Source organism: Apis mellifera, linkage group LG1, assembly GCF_003254395.2.
Source record: "Apis mellifera strain DH4 linkage group LG1, Amel_HAv3.1, whole genome shotgun sequence".
Lineage (NCBI taxonomy): Eukaryota > Metazoa > Arthropoda > Insecta > Hymenoptera > Apidae > Apis > Apis mellifera.
In genome coordinates, this window is record NC_037638.1 from 24,054,254 (window position 1) to 24,073,264 (window position 19,011).

At 42.3% G+C, this 19,011-nt stretch overlaps 1 protein-coding gene across 3 annotated transcripts in view; it reads right to left on the minus strand.

Annotated features, from left to right (window-relative positions):
* LOC410785 (plexin-A4) overlaps window positions 1–19,011 on the minus strand; it is a 268,849-nt gene that overhangs the window by 241,209 nt on the left and 8,629 nt on the right. The window contains exon 1 of one of the 3 annotated variants that reach the window (XM_394261.7): window positions 418–683. The exons of the other annotated variants lie outside the window; for them this stretch is intronic. The gene's annotated coding sequence lies outside the window, so the exon portion shown is untranslated. Of the gene's footprint in view, window positions 1–417; window positions 684–19,011 lie in introns of those variants that run through there. 3 annotated transcript variants of the gene reach the window in all.

Below are 19,011 nucleotides of genomic sequence, written 5' to 3' on the forward strand. Positions count from 1 at the left end.
GAGAAGGTCACGTGAGACTTGGCCGTTCGAAAATCGAATTAAAAGAAATTAACGTTTTAACAATTATTACAGATATCTATACGATAATCGTACTTTCCAACGTTTTTTCCCTTTCTTCCCAACCGTAAAATAAGTGACGCGTGCGATCGAAAGTACGTAATTTTCGTGTAGGATAGTTTTTAAATTGTTCAGGGTAACATATCGTTGCACGGTTCGTTTACGCCATCCATCGTTCGAAAGAACGAGTTTATTAGACGCTCGTGTAACCATAATACTAACGAAACGCGACATCCAAAGAAAAAATTTCGACGAAAAAGGCATAAATGTACAAAAGCGAACAAGAATTCGCAAGAAGATCACGCGAGAAATTTATCCTTCCATAATTTTTGTCCCTATGAAATTGAGGTTATGTTTTACCTGTCACGCGTTCTTATTCTCCTCGATGAATTTCGTCTTACTCCGTGCAACCTCGACAGCCTTCTCGGCGACACGCTTAAACATTATCCCTCTCGCCACTACTCGATTTATATCCTTTTCTCAATGCACTAGCACTACTTTGACACATTAATTCCAAAGTCACAAGATTGTATAAAATAGCTAATCACTCATATGATCACAGAAGAGCACACGCGCACGCGTCCCTCATGGAACGACGATCATTCGGCGAACTGACCCAGACTGTGATTCAGCGCGCTGGAGAGAGTCGTTCGGTCGTTCCGAACTTAGCCGAACAAGAACGAACATAGCCGAGCCTGCACGAAGGAGCACGAGCACGTCCGATCAAGCATGCGCTTAGCCGACACCACGCTGCCTTCGTGGTTCGAGGGGTGTCGCGTGACCACGAAGTCGCGAAACACTATACTGTCTGGCACGAAGGCTATTGCCGTTATCTTTTTTTCTTTCGTTCTTGATCGTGAGATTTACCATCGGCTGTAGAGCAGTGGAGAAACGAGAGCGCGATCGTTCGCCTCCCTTCACTCTCGATCTTCTTCCGAGCGTGAATTCCGTTCCTTTTTTTTTCTATCTCCTTGAATAGCAACGAACCTAAATAGAAGCGAAAAATATTTCCGAAACAAACAACAAGGAGTTTCACTGAAAGCGAGAACGCATAACCTTCCCAACAGACACCGATACCCGTTCTCACGTATTTTTCTGTCGTCGTCGTCGTGTCGAGAGAGAAAGCTCGCGTTCAGCATCGATGGAATGCATACCGTAGGCAGTAATACGCCCGCGCTCTCCTCGTTCGCGACTCTCGTTTCGACTCGTCGAGGAGGATACGACGTACCTCGCGTCGAGAATGCGCGTACCGGAGAAGCGCGAACCGATACATCCTAATCCAACGAGTACGATCGGCCATAACATAAGCGCATGTGCATAAATATATACCAAGTATATATCCGTCTATAGCTTCGTTCGTCCAAGTCGTCGTTCCAAGCCGCAAGAATTGCACTCCTTTGTAGATCGAGGTGTTACGCGATACGAACGTGTAACGCGATACATCCTTCAACACGAAGAAGCGGACAGCAGAGTGCGCAAGCGTCCCTGGTCATCGAGGAACTCTGTCGGGTTGCTCGCGCGTGAAGCAAAGGAATATCGCTTTTCGTCGAGCTTTCCTTCCTCCCGTTGTCTCGCTCTTTCGCTCGTCTTTCACCGCCACACGGAGGAGGAGAGCTTGCGCCTAATCTGCCACGTTCGACTCGCTCCGCGACGCGAAAGATTCCTTCGATACGCGATACTCGGAATCGAAACTATCTATTTTACATATCGGGACCATTAATTATTCCCTCGAAACGAATACCGTCGAATTATCTCGATAATTGACCGAGTAAAATTAATTGCGTTTATTGACCACGCGAACGAACCATTCTCGCTTAACGAAATAAAATACATCGAACTAGCAATTTTGTTTATCTTTTGACTGGCGATTTATATGCACTATAAATAATGAAACAAACAAGTACGGGTTATAGCCTAGAGCATAATTGCTGTTACCGCGGAATTCGAACAGGACATCGATCAGAATATATGCGTGTATATATATATATATATATATATCTAATTTTGAATTTCCTTTTCGTTTATCGGACGCACGTTTCTTTTTTAATACGATGCATCCAGATAGCACAAACACGATCACGTCACCATCACGTAGGGACGAGCATATTCTAAGAGTGCCATTATCGTAATATCCGTTTCAGTCGTTGCGTTTGATAAGATAGGTTATATGCATCGCCTACATTCACCGGATGAATGAAAGTTGGACCATTCGTTCTCTCTCTCTCTCTCTCTCTCTCTCTCCCTCTCCCTTCTCTCCGGTTTGATTTAATTTATTTGTAACATCGTTTCGAAAGTTTTACGCGATAATTTATCAAGAAAAATTGCGCGAGTCCAAAGTGCAATATTCGCATCGCGAAAGCGTGCGTTATTCGAATCAATTACAGAGATTCATAAGAAGCGGAATAAAATATCGAGAAGTTTAATAAACTGGAATAATCGATAGAAACTTTCGCGTGCATAACAAATTTCCCGCCTGTCTTTAAAAATATACAAGATAACCGGAACGTGTACAAAGTATGCGATATTATTATTCCGTAAAGATAATTATAATAACGTTTAAAGAATTGAAGCTAGCCAAACGATTATTTATTGCGAAATAGGCGCAAAAAAATAATCGAAAACTCTCATCACGAGGAAAGAACATTCCTCGCAATATCGTAAAAAAAAAAAATAATCGAGAAGCGGAATTCATCGATATCCCTCTTTAATTAATTCCAAATATTCTAATACGCACTTTCTCCCGAATTCCTCGTCGAGTTTCAAAATTTCTGGAAAAGAAACTTCTCGAAGATCCCTTGACGAATACTTGCCAATTTTTTCCCGAATAAGGATCAACAAATCCTCCAGTTTTTGGAATATCTCGTGATTACACGAGGCAGAAAAAAACCTACTTCGAAATTATGAATCGCAGGGAGGGGAGAGCTCGTGGAAAGGTGCAAAAATTTCCCTCTCCCCCCCCGGTCAACAGTGGCAAGTCAAAAAGGCTCGTTTAAAAGGCGTCCAAGGAGGCTTTATGCACGTTTCACGTGAGTTTACCTGTACAACGGATCAAAGAGAGGTGGGTTGGAAGAGCGGAGGTTGGCCGGCGAAAGAGAAAGGAGCGTAAAAGAGGGAGGGAGAGAGAGAGAGAGAGAGGCGGCCGAGTACAGGATAGGTAAGAGAGATACGGTCGTTGGCCGGTTCGGGCAAGGCTGCTGGCAAGGAGAACCAGGGCTGTAGTTGCAAATAAAACACACGGGTGCACTCGCCATCGACACATCGGTGTGTATAATAACGGAGCGTACCTTCGATAAAATATAACCGCGCGAGTACTTTCGTTGTTTTCCAAAGTAGCCGGGGTGAACCGGTTTCACTCCGTGAAAAAGTCTCTCGCTCGTTTGTACCGTTAAAAATCTTTCTACCGAAGAGCACTTTCGAACGAAGACAAATATATATACATATTTACATATATAGAGAGAGAATAATAACAAAAGGGACGTGTTAATCGTTCGATTCACGCTTACGTGTTTACACGGAGATAGGTAAAAGGCATTGGGTCGATAATAATAACCATTGGTGAATACCGTTTATTAAGAGACAGATCGTAGAAGCGGAATGTGATCGTCCGTTTAAGCATCGAAATTATCAGCGAGAATATGCATATTTTGCTGGAGCGGATCGTGGATTTTAGAATTAAAAAAAAAAGAAGAAGAAGAAAGAAAGCAGAAAAAATAGTGTGCAACGATGATGCAAATCGTTCCATAGATAAAGTGCTCGTTGGCATTAATCACCATTCGTTCTTAACTGGATCGAATCGATTTTATTTATCGAGGTATTCCTTCCGCGATCCAAGTTTCTGCCAATTGATACGAATTTCCTGCCCCCTTCGATTTGTTTGCGGAGAGGGAGAGATAAGCGGGAGAGCAAGATGGAACGTGGTCATAAATATCGGAGCGAAAAATGGGGGCGCGTTGGGAAAGCGGGCCGTTACAGCCCTGGGAACAACTCGTCGTTGCCGTTTCGCCATATAATCCCGAGACGCGGAATCGTGCGTTCGGTCCCGCGCTACGCAACCAGTATCCGAGTACCGAGAAGAGAATATCGGTACAAAGGAACTCGAGGGACAAAAGGACTTGGCTTGACAGAAACGCGCGACAGGCGTGGGCAGAAGGAGTGTGTATCCTTTGCTTGAGGTCGAAATTGGTCGAAGCTGGTTGGTGAAAAGTGAAGTAAAGTGGCGCGAAGAGGAAAACGGAACGGAGGCAGGGCGAGAGATGAGGTCTCGGGGCGGGATAAATCGATAAACGCCTGCCACTGTGCGCGAGAAGCGGAGGAGGAGGTTCAATTAATGGAATAATAATGTAGAATACGCGAGGTAGGGGAAGGAGTTCCGTTACAAGATATCGGCTGCGGAATTTAGCAAACAACAATTATCTCCGTTCACTCGTCCGTAACTTTCTCGTTGTCGCGGCGTTGTCTCCTACCTCCGGTAACTAATTCTCATATCACAGATGGTACATCGGTTAAAACTTTGCGGAGCCCGCGCGCCTCTCTCGGTCCGAGCCAAGTTCATTCGGGCTTGACTTTCAACGATAGCGCGGCATAACGGGCAACACGGAACAGAGAGAGAGAGGGAGGGAGGAAGAGGAGGCATTCCGAAACTTAGACAAACGGTGACCGACCCAGAACCGAACTGTAGCCGAGTCAACTGACCTAGAAACGTGGAGAAGCAGGGGCCGTCGAAATGAGAGAGGGCAGAGCGCGCGGGGAGAAGCATCCAGGGCTGGGAACACGCCACCGCCATCGCCGCTGCTTTTGTCCATCGAGAGATGGAATTCAGTTAGCAAGATTGCCCCACGCTGACCGTTCGATTTCCTCTACAGGAAATTGAGAAGAATTTCGAGTCGATAACGAGGTCGACCGGTTCACTCCACCTACTCTCCCGCCGTTCGGGCACGCCCGATGGCGAAAGGCCGTCGTAAAAATTGATAACTATTTTTTTCTTTTTTTCCTTTTTTATCGTCAGATTATCAGAAACGTGGCTCGCGTTTATTAAGCGGATCGGGGCGCGGAGAAATTATGCGGGTATGAAACACGGGTTTTTGGATGAATCGCGAAAGAAGTTGGCGAGAAACGCGTTCGAGAAGAAAAAAAGAGGGGAGAATGAAAAAAAAATTTGGATCGACGACGATAATAAAGAAAGGGGGGAAAGACGGATTTAATATAAGCGACGAAGTATAAGAGATTTTAAAAACGAATCATCCACGCATGGCATAAGATGGTAGAAAGTCGAGGGGGTCGCCGCGCATCTGTTCGACGTTGCTACGAACGTTGAATTAAAAATAATTACTGTACGCCCGTGAAACGAACCGATAACGATTCGATTACGATCCCGGGAACGATTCAACCGACCAACCTTTGCATCACGAATTTCCATTATCGAAATCTTTAATCTAAATCCGCATCGCCTCTCTTTATTCCCTTCCTCTCGCCTCTCCCATTTTTATCAACGTGCTCGATTTCATCTTTACACCCTTCGAGCATTCCGTTCCTCCGATTTAACCCCCGATAAATTCGCCTTGTTATAAAGCTCGATCGCGTCGGCAGGGGAAAATAAAAATTTCGAATGCAAAATGATCAAAAGAGCAGAAGATAATCCCCTCGATTCGAATAACGCGCGTTTTTCCGATCGTAAAATACAAATGTGTCCCTAACCTTTCCACAAATCCCTTTTCTGCAAAGGACGAAGAGAAAAGAGAAAATTTCTCTCTTCTTTTCCCCCCTTCGAGAAGAAACGAAAGCATCCGTTGGAATCGACAATTGCGATGATTTCGAAATTTAGAAGTAGAAATTTCCAGCCTCGCATTTTCTTTCTAACGACGATAATCTTGAAGCCGCGCTCTTCTGATCGTTTCTCTTTCGAAATCGTGGCCGAAAGGATAACCGACGATTTCTCCAACCCGAATTAAATTATTGCGCGCGCGATTTTTTTCGAAATTGTTTAAATTAATCATCGAATGGAAATTTCCGACGACATTTTAGTCGATTTGACGCGTCTATATTCCTGATTTTACGATACACTGTTTAAGGTGCGGAGACTTTTCCGTCACGCGTTATAATATATAGTGCCATGCGCAAATTTAATAGGATCGTTAATACCGCACAGAAAGTAGATATTATGCTCCACGTTATATTCACTCCTATAAATCGTTGCTGTGATAATGTCAATATACTGCCGCGATAAAATTGATTTAGTTTTTTGGGTCGACTGAAATATTCACCAAAGTCGTTTATTTACGGCGACATCTTTACAAGTAATCGCGTTATTTTCATTGTTCCCCTGTTATTACCACTTTGCCGTTACAACATCCTCATTACAAACAATACAGCATTATTTTCACTAACATTTATCTTCAACTCTTTCGTCACAGTATCCTGAAAGTATTTCTTTCTTTCTTTCTTTCCTTCTTTCCCATATCTAAGATAATTTTTCTTAAAATTAATAGAAAGTTTTTTTTCTCCACAACAAAAGAAACTTAAAATTTAACGATCGAAGAAGAGATTAAAGAGAGGAAGAAAAGAAATGGGAGGATTGATAAGGGGTGGAATGAAACAAATAAATAAATCATAAATACGAAGAAATAATTTCACGTAAAATGCTCGAAGCATCGATATCGCGAGTAGGTTTACGCGAATGGAACGACGCGTGTGACGATTGCAAAGCGGATCGCGTATATTACATTCGCGTCACGTCCTCCGCGAGAAATTGTCCCGAGCGAGAAAAGAAACGCGACGTTGTTACACGGATCGCGGAAATAGTTAATAGACCACGTTTTGGAACGTGAAACGATATATTTTTCCCTGTTCGAGAAGGACGAACGAACGTGTATCCGTAAATGGCCACGATTATTAAAACTGGTTCTCTCTCTCTATCGAGTTTCCAACGTGTCCATCGCTTTTGGACAATGTTTAAAGCGATGAAAACGTTTAATTCGAAACGAAAAATTACTGGATATATACTTTATCGTATAGACGAGTGATAAAAACTTACTTACGTTTCTCTGCGTAATAATCGTCCCGCGAAATAAACGACGGTGCAAAGGGTTAACAGTTTCATTAGCCGCGTTTATACATCGAATCAGTTCCGAGATAGAACCGTCGCGTCGCGTTCATATAAATTAATATCCGCTGATACGAATCGACGGAAACGCAAAAGGAAGAAGAAGAAGAAGAAGAAGAAATAAGAAAAAAGAAAACTCTTACTTTCACCGGTTGGATCAGACTTTTAAGAGGAAAAATCTTGGCCCATCGCCAACAACCGCTGGCCGAATTACCTACGCTTGTTGTCGCAAGTATGTAGCGCAGATATTATTGTCTCGATATAAGAAAACGAGCCACGATTCCGAAGTGAAAATTACTCGCTCGCCCACTTTTCTCGAAATTCGATTTCTCTCTCGAATCGAGGCTCGAGGAAATTTCATGGGCGTAACGTGATTTATTTCCAAAAAAGAAACGACGTGCAATTATTCGTAGAGAAATAATAATTTCGACGGTTGTTCCATGGACGGGAGCAGGATAGAATCTTAGGGAGATCCTCTCGATTTATTTTAAGTGATCGGCAACACGGTTTGAAAATTTTCCAGATGTCGAGAGGACACGGTCGCCTCTTCCAACGCAACTCGGAGGAACTCGCAACGGTATTATACCGAAATAGAACTTCGCGTGTTCTCCTTAAAAACTCGTATCGATCTTCCTTAATATCCCAACCGAGCATTTAAATGTTCATCCTCGTTTCGATAAATTATTTTATAGGAAGCGGGAAAATTCGAGTCATTTAACCGGAAGAGCAGTCGAAGGATGGACGAAACCCGATCTCCAATTATATATGATTCTATTATTACATTTTTCGAATAGAATATCTACTTGCAATCAAATTGAATAAAATTAACCTACGTTCCTCTATTTTCATTCAAAATTTTTCTGACACTATGCAGTGCATATTTAAAACACTACGATTGCAAAAAGGAGGAATATTCTCTTCTTCTTCGCAATGTATATAATACTCTCGTTGCTTTTTTTCAAAAAAAAAAAAAAAGAAAAGAGATATATCTAGCGAAGTATGAAAGAATATCAGGATCAAAGTAAAATTCGAAAATTCAAGATGGTTAAAACGAATTCCAGTTTTAAATCGACTTTATTTATTTTATTAAATTAAATTAAATCCCCAGATTATCACCCTTTACGAAACACGATATTTTAGCGATATTCGCAAAGATTGGAGAGGTCTGAGAATTGAGAAAGTTCGGGAAAGCCAGCTGTTTTGAAGAAGGTCGGTCGAAGAGAGGGAGGGAGAGGAGAAGGAGGAGGAGGGAAAAAGGTCGCTTTACCTTTTTGTGCACATGGGGTGGCAGTTCGCCTCGCGTGTCCCTCGCAGCGCGTACGACACAATGAGGAATCAATAGTCGCGACGGAAACGCCCTGTACGTATGTTCGTTTCCCCAGTTTGCCGGTAATTCGTTACATCCGTCGAGACAGCTTTCGACAGATTCGTATCTGATTTCTGAAATGATAATTTCGTGGAGGGAAGCGAATTTCTCATCGAGGAGAAGGAGGAGGAGGAAAGGAGAATCGAGGAATCGACAAATCTGTTGATTTCTGTCTTTTCTTTTTCAATATCGAATTTTATACGTTATCACGTTAAACACGTTAATTCCACCGTTTTACGATTACCATAAACTGGTAAATAGTTTGCAAGTTGCTCGCGAATTACCACTAATTTGGCGTTAATGCGGCCACTTGTGCAGACAGCGAACAGATTGCAAACTGTGTGTTGCGGAACAAAACTTGGAGTCATCATGGTCGGATTAGAACTGCGAAGGAAGGAGTTGATAAGTAGAGATACAAACGAGGAAATGCAACGAGGATAAAGTTTTTGTTTTTTTTTTCTTTTCCTGTTTTAAATAATTTTAAATAACGTATACTCGTGCAATTTCGAACAACAGTTACGAGTATCTAATTAAAAAAAAAAAGGATTAGGACGTGTTTAATTAATATATTGTAAAACTCGAATTAAATAATTTGATTCCTTGAAATTATTTCCTCTTTCATTTTATTGTCTAATTAACAGATTTGCGGAGCGAAGAACTTGTTTGATAATTCGATCCTCGTGTTATGGATATTCGTTAATTAAATTCTTCGAAGATAGGATTATAAAAATATAAAATTCGAGCTAGTTTGCTTAAAAAAAAAAAAAAAACAGTTACAAATCGAAACGAGATAATACGCGACGATAAAAAACGTGAATCACGTTCTCTCCCTCTCACTCGTATTTTTATTTCACACCGTTACGAGTTTCATCATAATAAGATCGTTCGATTTTTCATCGCGCTTCGTTTTATCAAAAGCTTCCGCTGTTCCGGATATCGCATAAATGCGTATTCTTCCGTTCGCCGTGTCTTATTGACACCGATAACCGTTATCCGTTGATTAATATTTAACGGACAGCTTCCTGTTTTCCAACTTTTCTTCTTCGCTCGTGTATTAATATTCCTTCGTGTTTAATCGAGAATCGATTTTGTTTGCCTTCTCGATTGAAAGTCAATTGATGAATCGGCAAATATATCGTTTGCTACCGTAGATTGAAAACTGGGCGTGTAATAAAGAAATGATATGATTCCATATTTCTTTCTTTTTTTTTTTTTTATTTCAAAAACGAAAATAAACAAAATGCAACGAGACATTCGTAAAAGGAAAGAAATATTCGCATAGGAAAAAGAATCGTTCGACCAATCGTTATAATCGTATTTAATGATTATTAAAATCTATTCGATTCTTTTTATTCGTTTCTCGAAAACTCTTGTCTCGCACGTTTCCTGGGACGAAATAAGCGAACGAATCGTTCAAAGTCGGTTCAAAGAGCAAGAGGAACCAAAACCATGGGCGAGAGGAAGAAAAATTTCGAAATGAGGCAACGTTTCAACGATCGTAGTAAAACTTAATTAACGGGATCATACGAGTTGAATAATAACATTTAATAATAACCTATCTGGTTAAAAGAAATAATCGAACTCCGCAACTTTTGCGGACTATCGACGTATTAACGAGCCATTCTCCCTCCCCTCCCCTACCCGTTTGAGTATCGAGTGAAGAGAAGTTTACCAAGTCTAGTAACTTATAATTAGAGTTTTATAGAGACAGGGAATAATTGAAACGCCATTAACAAGCAACGTAAAAAGACGCGGATCTTTCAGATATACGATCGTTGTTATACTCGAGGTGCTTAAGAAAAATTTAATTTTATCGCTCCGATAAATACACGAATTTCTCGTCCGATTTCTAAATAAAATGAAATTATTTATATTCGCGAGAAAGAGCGAATTAAACATTGGCGAAAGTGAAAAGACGATAATAATATTGAGAGCGTATTTACTTTTTTTCTTTTTTTACCATCTTCGAGGATTATTAATAGGTTTATGTAACGATACCTGGAACTCTCGCGGAAGCAGAGAATTTCCATTCGCCGAAACGCTCGGAATAGTATTACAGAAATAAGTGAAAATTTTACTATAAAGAAGCACGCACAACAAAGGGGACGTTGCAGCAGTGGCGATACCTGGAAGCGGATGGCTCTGAACAGCCACCAGTAAGGAACCATATATGATCTCTATCAAGTAGAAATCCCCAATTAGCATCTTAGAAACGTGAGAATTCCGTTGCACTTTAAAGCTCTGACCGATTTTTTTCCATTCGACGTGTATTTCCTCCGATCCTCCCGCTATTCCTTTTTAGTTTTTCCAAAAATGATTTGATTGGTACGTAAAAAAAAGAATTGCTACGATTTAACGAGATAGTTTCTGTTTTTTTATTCATCGGTTCGCTTGTCGCGGCCACCTTTAGTTGGCCAGAGAATTGGAGACAACGTTGCAGGCGGCAGCCTCGTTCGCACTCGAAGGAATCACGTACTAAGAAATGGATAAACGCACGCTGGACAAGAGAAACGTTGCTTTCGATTCGTCAATGAAAACTCTTCCCTTCCTCCTCTTCCCTTTCGAACGGTACACGGATCCGTGCTTCACCGTACGGCTCTCATCGATGAAAATAGAATTTCGAAAGAGGATCGAAAAAAAAAAAAAAAAGAGAAGGAAAAATTCTATTTTGCTTTTAACCGATAATTGGCCTGATAATTGATTTAATAACCGCTTTCAGGAAGCGGGACGAATGTTATAAAATGCCTGGGATAAAAGCGAAATGGAGCGTTAAAACCTTTCATCGAATTCGACATTTTCGCATACTAATGGGCCGCATCAAAGACGAGATTTTATACATCATTTCCGTGCACGTCACTGCCAATCATCCGCCCGTTACAGGTGTATACAGAGAGAGAGAGAGAGAGAGGATGGTGTACCGGCGGCGATGAAAATGTCGATCAAAAACCCCCGTCGATAATCTTTCTATTCTTCCGTTCCTTGTACTCCCCCTCTCCATGCCCCCGGCGTTTCCCATCAATCGGGACACGCCATTAACATTAACGAGCAAGGTTTGTCGCGGCGGTTTTTTCAAATTTTATCCTCCTCTATTTATAATCGCATCTTAATTTTATAATCGGGTCTCAACAATTTTCAATCAGTCTCTTCGTTCGAATATGATATTCTTCTTCCTCGAAGAATTAATTTTTAGAATACGGATATAAATCCATTCTTAAAGATAGGTTTTAAAATCAAATTGGACAGAGATATTATGATGTGCCAAGAAAGAAGTAGAAACGGTTCTTTGGTAATTTCTGATCTCGTATTAAGAAAGAAAGTAGGAAAGGTGCTGGCTTGTTGAAGAAAAGAGATGGTGTTTCAGAAAAGCGAGAACATGGGTAGAATTTTTATAAGAAATAAGGGTGAAAAAAAGTGTCGTACAAAGTATATACAAGCAAGAACTATTAGAAACAACGATATCTGATATAACGATATAATTAAACGAACGACTGGGTCAAATGCGAACCATCTCTTCCCGTATAATTAATCGACGAGGTGGAGGATCGTGTCAAGTACGCTTAACGATCTTCTATGATCGAAATATACATATATATATATATATTGCATATGTATACGCTTAACGTACCTGCCTGTTAATTAACGTGTTCCAGTTTTTTTAATCGTCAGATCTCGCTTACAAAACTCGCGCTTCCGTCTGATTTTAATCGGAGGCTACGGTGAAAATTTTCTCTTGCTAATTAAAATTCGCTTTCTCGCAGGAATCGCTGACCGTTTCGTCGATATATTCGATTGAAACCACGGGAAGGAGGGAGAGAAAGAGAGAGATATATATGCGCTTGAATATTGAAAGTGAGAAAGAAAAAGGGAAAATAAACGGGAGAAAAAAGAATTTTCATTAAAAAAAAAAAAATTGCGGGGGAATGAAGGATGAAATCGGTTTTGAAAACGTTCAAACGTTAACGAGAATAATAATATCATTAAAAGCGGGGGAGCAAAGCGGCGGGCAAATTAAAAATCGGATTCCTATATCCATACGAGGGAATCCCGTATTTAACTGCGAGTAAATAAAGGAAGCTGCGAGAAGCAATTAAATAAAATGTCGATTTTCCGCCCCGTTTAAGCAACCGCGTTTCGATTCGCGCGGGAGCGAACGCTTCAACTTGCGTGAAAAAAAAAAAAGAAAAGAGAAAAACCTGCGAAATATCTAAACTACCTTACGGTTCATAATTTTTCGACGTCGTTCAAACTCGCCGTTCACCGCCTCTCCACGATATGAATTACGAATATTGCGTGCGGATCCGCTATAACGCGATCGTGTAACAATCGTATTTCACTTCGTTTCACACGGGGAAAAGCGTGGAGAATTGAACGGAGAAGAGAGAGAGAGAATAAAAGAGCGCGTTAGAAATTGCACATCTACCAGGAGAAAAATTTTGCCAAATTCGTGAATACCGCGAATTTGGATCATCGGGATAGGATTTCGATCTTTAATTCGTTAAATTTCCAAAGCACGATCGGCCGATAATTAACCACCATTATTCGATAGCCGAATCCATTAGGACCTTGGAGAAGTTAATTAAATGCAGCCGGGGCCGGAATCACGATTCGGGGAACAATACGATCGATGAGAAGTCGCGTTAAACGGAAACATCGACGGCGTGCAATCGATACGGTTACGCGATCCAGCGGATTTAATTAATTCTGACGGCGAAGGGTAAAGGATCTTTTTAACTAATTTATACATAAAAAAAATCAAACGAATCGTCGAGTGAAAGCGAGAACAGAGAGAATCCTCGAAACGAATCCAGCTCGCGGTATAAACGAGGCGGGGTAGATCAAGAGGACGAAGTTCTCTGAATAACAGAATTATTAGGATCGCGAGCCGGTGTGAACGACAGCCGTAACGCGAGAGCGTTCGTTAAACGAAGCGTCGCCTCCTCCCTCGCCTCGGATTCCAGCCTTGCCCCCCACACACGGTCGATCGAATTCGTTAATTTTGCAACCCGACGCCGAATTCTCGCCCCGCCGCGTATTCATTGTCGAACGAACGGCGACAGTCGTTCCTCCAACTTTGAAAACGAGGCTTAACGCGCGCCGGGGGATCGAACCCCTGCCAACGCGCAGCCCGAAGGGGTTTTCCAACCCCTTTTCGCGCGGGTAGATAGCGGTGACCCCCTCTCTCTTTCTCTCTTTCTCGTTGCAGAGTGTATACTCCCGGCAAACTTCACCTGAATCATCCAATTCATTCGGTGCTCTTGAAGGAGAGATTAACACCAGGCGCCGGCTCGCGGCGTCGTGACAAAGAAAGAAGAGAAGCCGGCGCGGTGAAAGAGGGAGCCGGCGGAACTAAGATTTAAAATTCGTCGTTGTTACTTCATTCAGGACGCGTGGAACGTTTCAAAAGAAGGAAAGAGAAAAAAGGAGGAGAGGAAAATGGAGAATGGTTCTTTCGAAATTCTTCGAAGAAAATTTTCTTTATCGAGAATAACGGATTTCGATGTATCTCGAAGAAGGAATATCGCGCTGAACGGTATTTCGATCGGAAAATGCTACCACGTGATCCGTTATTTAACTCTTATTGCTCGTATTGAATTCCTAGCGCGGTGTTTATTCGAAAAAGCAGGTTAATTTCGATTTGCTACAATAGGAATTATTCACGCGTATATATAGAAACGGAGGTTCGCGAGAGCGGATCGGCGTGTATTGTTCGAAAATTCGGGAAACGAATGTACACGTGTTCTGGAAAAAAAAAAGTAGGTTGAAAGAATGAAAATCTGTCGCGACGATAAAAAAAGAGGAAAGGGAAAAAAGAAAAGGAGGTCGCGACCATGTCAAGGATATTCGAAGAAATCTAGCGTATCTTTTGAACGTTGATCGTTCTTTGTCGCGAAGTTTCGACCTTTTACTCTCGTGAACGTCGAAACGCACGCTCTATCGAGAGATCATCGTCCCGCAAGAGTGATCGAGTTGACCTTGAAATACCCTCCACGATTTTTACTACAATCTTTCTCTATTTTAATCGAATTTCCTTTCATTTCCTCCTTAGTTCCATCCATGGAAAAATTAATATGAAATAATCCAAAAAAATTGGCGCAATTTAACGTAAATATAAGAGAAAAGTTAGGAAACAAGATTAGTCGTTGCGCATTAACGGGGAAGAAGGTGGAAAGATTTAATTTAATATGATCGTTCGAAACGAGCCACGTTTCCTCCGTCTTCACTAGGATAGACTTATCCGTTCGCAACTTGTCGACTTTCCGAGTCATCAAGGGACGGTCTCCTCATCTTTTTCCATCGCGACCGACGTAATTTAACGGGCGCCCCCTTCGGAGAATAAAGAGGTAAATATACCGGCAACGATGCCTGTTAACCTCGCAGCCTGATTTCACGACATTCGTTACGCTAATGGTCCTGGACTTAGATAATGAAGAGCCACTGGAAATAGCAGTCTTTGCGCTTAGAGCGTGTATTACGCGACGTGTGTCATCTGCGATTCTCTTCGCAATTCAAAATTTCGATTCTCCAACTTGATTTTGCGAGAAGACCCACACAAATCGATAAAACAATTTTAATTGTTGATTTGAAGATAAGGAAAATTTCGAGTATATTCGAGTATATTTATTAAATTACTTAAAAGTTCGGTCGATTTTGTTGCTCGATGCGGTGAAAAGCGGAGGATAGAAAGTAAGTATTCAGGTCTGGATATCTGAAAATCCTAAATTAACCGGCGAGGCTGTTTTCAAATTCATGAGCCAACCCTAATGTTCCACGTCGTTATTACTTAACCGAGAAACGCGGCCAACGATCGGTTTTCCTTATCTTATGTTTCATTCATGGCCATGAATGTAAATCCTTAGCCGGCCGATATGATACTTTAACGTTACTTTTAACCCCTTAACGTTCCTCTACTCGTCATCGTTGCAATCCGAAAAGAAATATTCTTTGAAAAAAATTTACCATACCCAATATATTCAAATTCATCATAATTTTGGAACCTCTTCCGCGTAAATATTCAAACTCAGTTCCATCCCCCTAACTTGCGTTATTAGAAAAATCGCAAATCCTGAAAGGAAAAAGGAAAAAAATCCTGTCCCAACAATCTTCCCTACTTTTCACGGGACTCGGCATTGTCGCCAATCCTTTTTTGCAGGAAGCACGTTGATCGGTCCGAGTTTCGCGGGGCGAGAGAAAGGGAGGGAGAGGCGCGTGTACATGTGTCATTTGCAAGCTGCCGCCGCCACGTGCCGCGCGCCGCTTTCCACGAAAAAAATAAACAGAGCGAGCCCTCCACTCTGCGAGGCGAGGCGAGGCGTCCACGGATCGACGCGCGTTTTACGTCGGGCCCTCGGTTCACGGGGAAGGGGGGAGAAAAAGCTCGGCGGGCCCCGCCTTTGTCGCGCCCTTGTCCGCGTGCACGCGCGCGGAAAGCGAGATTTGCCCGCGCCTCGAAAACCGACAACGTGTAAAACACGGCCCCGACACAAAACCGACGTGGGGGAAATCTCGGGATTAAGGAGGTTCTCTCGTGCCGGGGCTTACGTCGCCATAAATTAAAGGAGGGGGGAAAAAAGGAAATGGAGAGAGAGGGAGAGAGGAAAATTGGATGGAGGAGGGAGGATTTGCGAGGGAACGGGATTGCGATTTAATTGGAGAGTTTGAGAAAGGGAGGAACGTTTTAAACTCGATCTTTTTTCTAGGTGTGTGCGCGAATTTGGGATCTTTTTTTAAAACCGTTACTCTTCGAAGGGGTGAAAGATGGGTCTCGCGTGTCTAAGGTAAATTTGGTCGGTAATCGTTTCAAAATTTGCGAGGAGAAGAAGAAGAAGATATCCACGTAGGGAGGCGAATCGAAGTTAAATGCGATATTCGTCGAGGAGTTGGAATTATATCGAGTTAGATCGTATCATCAACGATTTCTTTTTCTTTTTCTTTTTTACACACAATAGTTGCGATTTTTAACTCGACCTAAACGGTAAATACGAATCGAATAATTATGATCGTGGCATTATATTCTCTGGTTCTCAGCATTGATTCGGGTCGGTTTTTACCCCAATTAATTGCCGTGAACAGTTACGCGAATTACAGGCAATCCAGACATCTCTCGATTCTCGAAGGAATGTCACGGCCACTTTGCATCCTGGTTTTCTTCCCCGTCCGACCAGTCCCGACCAGTCGTTCGAGAGTCGATTAAATTTACAAACGGAGTCGATTCGATTGTAAACCGTGTCTTACAACAATAAAAGAAGGACAAACGGCGCGCGCGCACCGTGGATGAAGATGGCACGGGTAACACGTGTCGACGAGCGTGAATTGGGATTAGGAACGGAGTAAGACGGGTTTACGTTGCTATGCCGAGAAATAAAGAAAAGAAGACAGAGAGAGAGAGAGAGAGAGAGAAGAAGGATGTAGGAATCGAAATGTCGGATGGACAAAAGCGGTCGTAGAGTCGTAAAAGATGTACGATGTCGAAAAGATTTTACAATGTACGACTATGGAATTTCATTACGAGCAACTTTTTCCACGATTATAATTAACCAAAGACCTTCTTCACCTTTCTTATTTATAATATATTATTATTATTATTATCAGAGATTCCTCGAAAACGGAAAGAAACGGTTCGTCATCGTTACGAGTATTTAGTTAGAAAACTATTCCTGATATATCCGTATAAAAAATAATGCAATTTCGAGCAAAAAATTACATTTCTTCGATCCCAAAAAATTTAATTCTCCCCAAAACATTACGAAAACTTTCATCAATCTCTCCCTTTTAACGTTCCATTCCACTTCTCCGAAACGCGTTTACGATTCGAAAAAGTAAACTTCGAAATAAACTTCTCCGAAATGCGTAACGTTTTTTCTCCTCTCTCTCGAGAAGAAAAAAACAAAAGATATTTAACAAAGCCGCGTATAATTACAACCCAGACCGTGATCGAGATCGGTCGTTACAGGTGGAAGGTTACTCGGCGAGGGCGAATTACCCGGTGGATAGGCGTTTCCCGAGAAACTGGCCGCAATAAATACAGTGCGTTAATCTTTTGCTCAAAGAAAGGAGGAGGTCGAGTGCGCTCCTCAGAGGGAGCAGCTCTTTAGCACGAAGAGAGAGAGAGAGGGAAGAATAAAAGGAGGATCGGCGTAACACGAGCGCGGTGTCATCGGGAAATTGCCTCGGTGACAAATTTTTCAGAAAAGAGGGGGAGAGAGAGACAGAGGGATAGGCTTCTCCCTTGCGGCCACAAATGAAATTTAAACGGATCAAGAGGTCTCGAGACATCCGTGCAACTTTGCAACTGCGAGTAACTGCGGGGAAGTTCGAAGTGAAATCTATGACGAAAACGTAAACTCCGTTCCCTCCATTCTACGAAAGTAACGTTTCGTATCATATCTCCCCCTTCTAGGATCATCCAAGAAGAAAAAGATTTCCTATCCGTTATAAAAGCGCGAACAAACTCGAATAAATGTCTCCCCCTCCCACTCCTTCTTCCTCTTCTTCCCCTCATTTTTTCCTATTTACCCACGAATATAAATATACGAGAGGAAGAATTTCCATTCGCGAATCGTTGCAGGATATTTCGATTGTTCGTCGCTTAAATGGATAAAGAGTCGAAATTCAAAGGTAACAATTTTATTTTCCTCGAAAAAGAGAGGAGAAAGGGGGAACGAATACCCCTAACAATCTCTCAATCGCGGAACAAGGCTAATCTCACCGAGCGAGCACGTTTCCAATTGGCTCGGTTTCCTCGATCGTACGTGTATCTCGTTAACTCGAAAGCAAAGGCGAATCTGAGGTGCAACCTCTGAGGTTAAACCGCGGCAATTTCGTTAAAAGAGCAATGATTTCGACGTTATCGAGGGGAGAGGATCGCCTGAGATGATAATAAATTGATAAATCGGGCCGCGATTAGGCGGAAACTTTTCGAAAAATGCAGCGGCGGATATAATCCAGAGGAACGACGGCAAACTTTTCCAACCGTGGCATACTTTCCCTTCCCTTCCCAAGTTCGATACACGGTTTTCCGTTTTCCGAGGGTAGGGGAAGGGGAGTGTTCGCGGCTGGAAAACTAGGAGGAAACTACGAGAGACACGTCCTGGCGAAGAAGAGGGAACTTGGAAGCCGTGTACACGCGTTTCGCAAACGTTTCGTTATCCCCTCGATTGAAAGGAGGGGACGTGGGACGAGGACGTGGGTGAGGATGGGTGTAGGTGACGGATCTGAGGAGAACGAAAGAGGACGAAGAAGATTTTATCCGTCTCGTTTCAAATGGAACCGGAAGAATTGTTATTTGTCGAGATTATAACGAGTTCGTTTAAATCAAATTGCGTGCGTTGGAGGAACGAGAGCACCCGATTTTAACGCTCAAAATGTCGATCGAAAATTTAATCTCGATCCGCATTGCGAGCCTGGACGCGAGGCAAGGATACGAAGTGGAGAGCGGAGCAAGTTAGCGGAGCAAGTTAGTTACATCGGGGCGAAGCGTGCTCGAGTATTT